The sequence below is a fragment of the Peromyscus californicus genome, unplaced genomic scaffold (assembly GCF_007827085.1).
Source record: "Peromyscus californicus insignis strain IS unplaced genomic scaffold, ASM782708v3 Scaffold_7__1_contigs__length_154581171, whole genome shotgun sequence".
Lineage (NCBI taxonomy): Eukaryota > Metazoa > Chordata > Mammalia > Rodentia > Cricetidae > Peromyscus > Peromyscus californicus.
The window spans coordinates 136,036,952-136,042,951 of record NW_026294595.1 but is presented as its reverse complement, the minus strand read 5'-3'; positions in this window follow the sequence as shown (position 1 = coordinate 136,042,951).

Genomic DNA, 6,000 nt, shown 5'->3' with positions numbered 1-6,000 from the left:
TTGTTCTCAGGGTCCCCAATCCTATTCCCTATACTCTGGAATAAAGCTGAGCTGATTCACCAAAGTCATACCCCGGACGGCTACCTCCGTCATACCCACAGCCATCCAAACACTGTTCCCCACTTCTGCTCCCTCCACCCTCGTGGACCAACACTCCAATGATCCCAAGGAAGACGCAGAGCCATAGCATCTAAGGCTGAGGATCCTCATCTATTAAAAATGACAACAACACACCCTCACTTCAGACTGTGGCTGAGAAAAATCAAATCAAATACTCCAAAGGAAGACCCGCTAAATAACAATATTCATCAAACTTTCATTGTTGTTTTTATTACTTAAGTCCACAGATTTCTGTGTACTTCTCCCTTCTCTAAACTTCGCTTCCTGAAGGGCAGGACCAATGGCTGACACCCTCACCCACCTAGCAGTACAGTCATGCCCACAGCATTGCTGCGAGGTTGGGCCAATCAAGTCACATGACTAAACAGCATTCTACCTACAGTAAGTACATGATAATTGTTAACTCTTAATGTTCTGTCTGTTAGGTCAATATGAACGGTCTGGAAGTATGGAAACTCACAAGCAGTGTTCCCTAGTGAGTGTCTGGGAGAACCCAAGGTCTCCAGGAGCTGATGGGAGAAACAAGGACTGGCCCTGGGCCAGAAGAGAGGCTTCCTGTCTGGCTCTCTGCATAAAATGCTATGAAACTCGAGGCATCTCACTTTGCCCTGCAGAGCTTTGTTAACTAAGAATAGAGTGAAACGCTCTTGAGAGATTCCATCTTGAGACAGTTCACCATGAAGCCCATGGCTTTGGATGGACCTGCCTTCCAGGCCTGGGTATATAACCTGAAAGTGCATGGATCCCATCAGTACACTTGCATCCTGCCTGAATGGGATGTGATATTATCTGCATAGAAATTGTTTAGGATTAAATGAGTGGATGCATGAAGGCTAATGAATGACAGCTCTTGTCATTGGAAAAACCGTGGCACTTGTTCCAAGAGTTTTGCCTGACAATGTCAATCATAAGTTTAGTTTTCAAGATGTGGCCCAATATCATCATCACCTGGATCTTGGCAGAAAAACAAATTCCCAGCACCACATGAAATCTACTGTATCAGAAGCCCTAAGGGTGAGGCTTTGTCACCTGTATTTGCAGCAGACCTCCGAGCATTTTAAAACTTCAGCTCTGGAGTGCTTAGTGATGAAGAGATGAACTGCATCCACTCAGCTGAGGCTGCTGGACCAATGAGCCTGGAAGTCTGGATTCAGGTCCTGGCCCTAACACTCACTAAGGACCTGTAAGCCTCCATTTCCTCTTCTCCTAATGGACATCACAATAAACACACACACACACACACACACACACACACACACACACACACACACACACACACACACACAGTACTTCTCCTTCCTGAGGGTTTACAATTTCTTTTTTGCTTGCTTGTTCTTTGTTGTTGTTGCTGTTTTATCTTTGCAGTTCTGATCATTTTATCCAGGTGCTTTAAAAAACATTCATATGACACATGAAGTAGTTAGATACTCTGTTAAAATGCAGATTGTGATTCTTAGGTTTAAGGTAAGGGCTGAGCATCTGCGTCTAACAGGCACGGTCACTGGTGGTATTGACTTGTGAAACCCTCTCTGAGCAGTAAGGATCTAACCAGCATGGTTGTTGTCCAGTTTCTACATGATACGCCCTTAAACCTTCTGTTTTCATTCTGTAACTTCCACAAAAACTCTGCAGACAGGTTGAAGAAGAGGCCAGGGAACATTGAGGATTCTTAAGGGACACAATGCCTAAATAGGCCTGGTACAAAGTAGCCTATGTTCCCGCTATGACAGATGGCAGGTTGGGGTGATTTGGGGAGAAAATGATTTGACCAGAGAATTATTGAGAGTACCATCTTCAGAAGATGACAGTCACTGATTCAGAAAAACAATGAAGGAGCAGCAGGTGGGTAGAGGATGGCGTGCACCATGAGACCCAGGTACACACAGATACACTGCCTTAAACTGCTTGTAGATCATCAAACCGCATACATCCAAGTAGCCAATTAGGTATTTGGGTCTGGGTTTCAGTGTGAGACCTGTGCTAAAATCTGAAATGTGGAGGTCATGGGCATGCAGCAGCTGTCTTTCAAGTAGATGGGTGGAGGAGGAACCTAAGCCTATGGGCAGCAGTGTCCATGGGCCCATACACATCTGTCCGACCTAAACCTCTGTAGTCTTCTTTCTCTAATACTCATCTTTCCCTATTATGACCCATCCTGGTGGTTCTGCGAGGGTACAGTCTGGAGGGAAACTTAAACAGCCCCTCACTGGAATATATGTCAAGATTTTGGGAGCAATTGAAACTAGGTATGAACCTTAGCTCTGCCCCCACTGGCTGCATGACCTCAAGCTTGTTGACTCACTTCTCTAGTCTCTAGTTTGTTATCTGCAAAATAAAAAAAATAGTATCTATCTAGATGGAGAGAAGGGACTCAATTTAATGTGTGTGTGTGTGTGTGTCTCTGATGTGTTTCCATTGTACTCCGTTGGTATCAGGACATGTGTGTTCTCTTCTGCCTTCCACCATCATTGCTATCTCAAGGCCAAGAATTCAATGATTAAATGGCACCCAATCTCAATCTCTGGCCTCCACATGCATGCACATACACATGCATATTCATCCTTATGTATATGCATCTGCTCACATGCAAACACACACACACACACACACACACACACACACACACACACACACTACACATGCAAAAAGGAACCATGCAATGTTTTTCACTTTCCCCATGACATCTGAATTTCTTCCTAGTTGAGTTAAACATCCGTTCAAGTCTTCTTTTTCATTCAGTTTCTCTCAAAAGTCAAAGTGCACGGTTTCCAGATAAATCCAAATCACTTCTGCATTTATCAGGGTCATTCTCCATTTGTCCAAGAACAGAGCCCCAACCAGGAATTGTATGTAGAAGCTGCCTCGAAGGATGCCGCTGTAGAGATTTCCCTAGAGTCTAACAGACCACAGAGGTCAATGCCATTGTTCCTTGCTCCATGCTGTCTCCTGTTCATCAGATAACCATCTGCCAAGGACAAAGCACTAGTCAAAGTGCTTGATATTGCATGATGTCTAGAGAACCAAAAAGCAATTCACAGCAATGAGAACAAACAGGTAAGTTTAGAAAACAGAGATAACTGCCTCCCAACGGCATGGCCCTGCTCTCTTCCCTACCCCTCTGGTTGTCCCCACTTACTTTGGATCTGAGCTGGGGGTCTTCACCCACCCACCAGATATACCAAGGCTACTATCACTAGCAGGCATCCCCCTGAGAATGTGAGACTCTCAAATCTAGAAATAGTCGCATGCTCTTGGTAGTCATCCTGATTCCACTAACTGGAAGACAAAGCAACCAGTTTATGACTCTGTTGTTCAGATTTAACAGCATTCAGCCCAAGCACCAGTTCATAAGAGAGAGGAGAGACAGTGTTTGCTTATTAATAATGTTCCAGCTGTAATTACCAGACCAAGATCGGCACACTTACTCCATTCCCTTACTCTCTGCCATCTGCTTCTTTCTACCCTGAAGCTGCACAGAAGAATATGCAAAGGCCTAAGCATTTTCCTCCAAATGTTAAGAAGCACACAGTCTACAGATCCCCATAGCAACTTAACAAAGAGTTTGCAGTTACATATGTGTATGGTTATCTGATTAAAATTTATTTTCTCCTCTGGACTGCTAACTCCATTAGGAAAGAGTTGGTGCTCGTGGGTAACACAGTAGGCCCTCAATATTCACAGGAGTAAATGAATGAAAGAGTGGAACTTCTCTCTGCCTCTTCATACACTGAGCCACAGGTATGCTAAGAGCTGGTGGAGCAGAAGCTGGGAAGGTTGGAGAGGTGTAGGGAGCTAGACTATCTATAGTCATCTGGCTCATGAAAGTTAACAGTCAGAACGTTGTTCTGAAGGGACTGTGCATCATCACTTTCCCAGAGAACAAGTCAATGGTCCCAGAGTAGACAGAAGCTCACTTCAATCTTGGCTGCAGGAACACACACAGTATCTCACATCAGCCATCAGATCTGACTGTTCTCAGCCTATTTTTCCAGGACCAGCAACTGGAGTTATGCTTCCATCAACCCCTCAGATGAAATCACACTTGAGCTTACCAATGCTTGACAGATCATATCAGGATCTCTCTATTCCAAAATGGCAGCCAGCATACCCACAAAGTATATCAAAATCAAACTGGAACAGGTAGGTGAGAGTCCCAAGCAAGAGAAAGCATTCATGCACATTGCTGAGTGTTCCACTCACGGCTTCCCACCCTAAACTATAGCAGTGTCTGACCTTCAGCAGCCCACATCTACTACTGTTCTCTGCTTTCTGGATCTCTCTCATTACAAAGCCCACTTTTTCCCATCCAAGTGGCAGACCAGGAAGTGAGAAAGTTTACACTTCTCCCAACCTATCTCTCAGCAGCCTCCCTACCTACCTCGTAACCCCCTTCATGTGATAACTCCAGGTACCACACAGGTTTTATAGTGCATATTTTATGGGCTACCTTTCCTTTCCAGTCCACTTTCCTGCTCCCTTCCATTGCACCTTGAAGTCAACTCTCAGATAAGCCATGCCCACTTGAATCTCTGCTTCCGGATCTCCTTGTGGAAAAATCTAAACTAGTGTAGTGCTGAATGCTGCACACTGCAAAGACCTGAGAAGGAGAAACAGATGGTGAGGCTGGTGTGTAGCGGAGGTGGAACAGAATTCAGGAGATGGGAACAGGGGAAGTGAGGCAGCAGGCTGGGAACAAGCTGGAGGAAGTTCCTGAACCAGGCTGAGGAGTCTAGTTTTATCAGAAGGGTAATCTCCGTAGTTGCCTGGAAACAGTGTTGCAGAACAGCTCTTGGGGCCAGAAAGGACTCTCCAACACTGCCCCTAACCAATGTGTGAACCCCTTGCAGGAAGTCTCATGTCTCTAAATGCTCCCAGTTGATGAGCTCTCATTTGCTTGCCAGGCTGCACTATTAGCCAGGTCTACCAACTAGTAACTTCTAGAAAACGCTAAAAACATCCTCTCTATTTCTTAGAAAGAGATAATTGCTCTCCCACTTGAATTCCCTCAGGATATAAACTATCTCCTTCCTAAACCCTGTCTTCTCCAGGCTCAAGCTCTCCCATCCCTTCACGGTACAGATATGGCGAAGGCATTTAACCTGCCCCACCCAAGCCCTAGCCTATCAATATACTCTAAACTCTCAGATATGGGAATGATATCCCAAATGACATCCAACCTTTATCCATGGAATAAGAAGCTTCCATGGTCTGTCAGAGGCAATCTCTTGCTCACGTTACATTGTAACAGTCATCACAACCCTGCCAAACAAGAAGCTGTTGAGTCAAACACTTCCCACTGCCTCGTTTGTGTATTCAATCATTCATTCAGTGTCTTTCATGGCAAAGCACTATTTGGTCTAATGCAGATACTGGTCCATATATTTTCTTTAAATTCCTTCTCTCATAGAGTTTATATTCAGCTGCAGGAGTTGGCAAGCCCCTCCAGATCTAACCTGCTGCCCGTTGGGTAAAGTTTTACTACAACACAGCCATGCCTGTTCCGTCATGTACATTGGTCTATCTGCTTCCACTACACTGGGGAGCTGAGGCTGAGTAATAAATAGCCCTCAAGGCTGAGCATGTTAACCATCTCCTTCCTCCCAGAAAAGGATTGCCATCACTTGTCTAAAGCATCAACTAGGATGTTAGCTTGAGATATAGCAAGGATGAGACAAATCCCCTGCTCTCCCAGGTTGTGTTCTAGAATTCCTACTGTATGTGTGTGTGTGTGTGTGTGTGTGTGTGTGTGTGTGTGTGTGTGTGTGTGTGAGAGAGAGAGAGAGAGAGAGAGAGAGAGAGAGAGAGAGAGAGAGAGAGAGAATGGCTGGGACATTGAGGAATTCTGAGATGAGTAGTCACAGAATGCTCCCTCCTGAAATA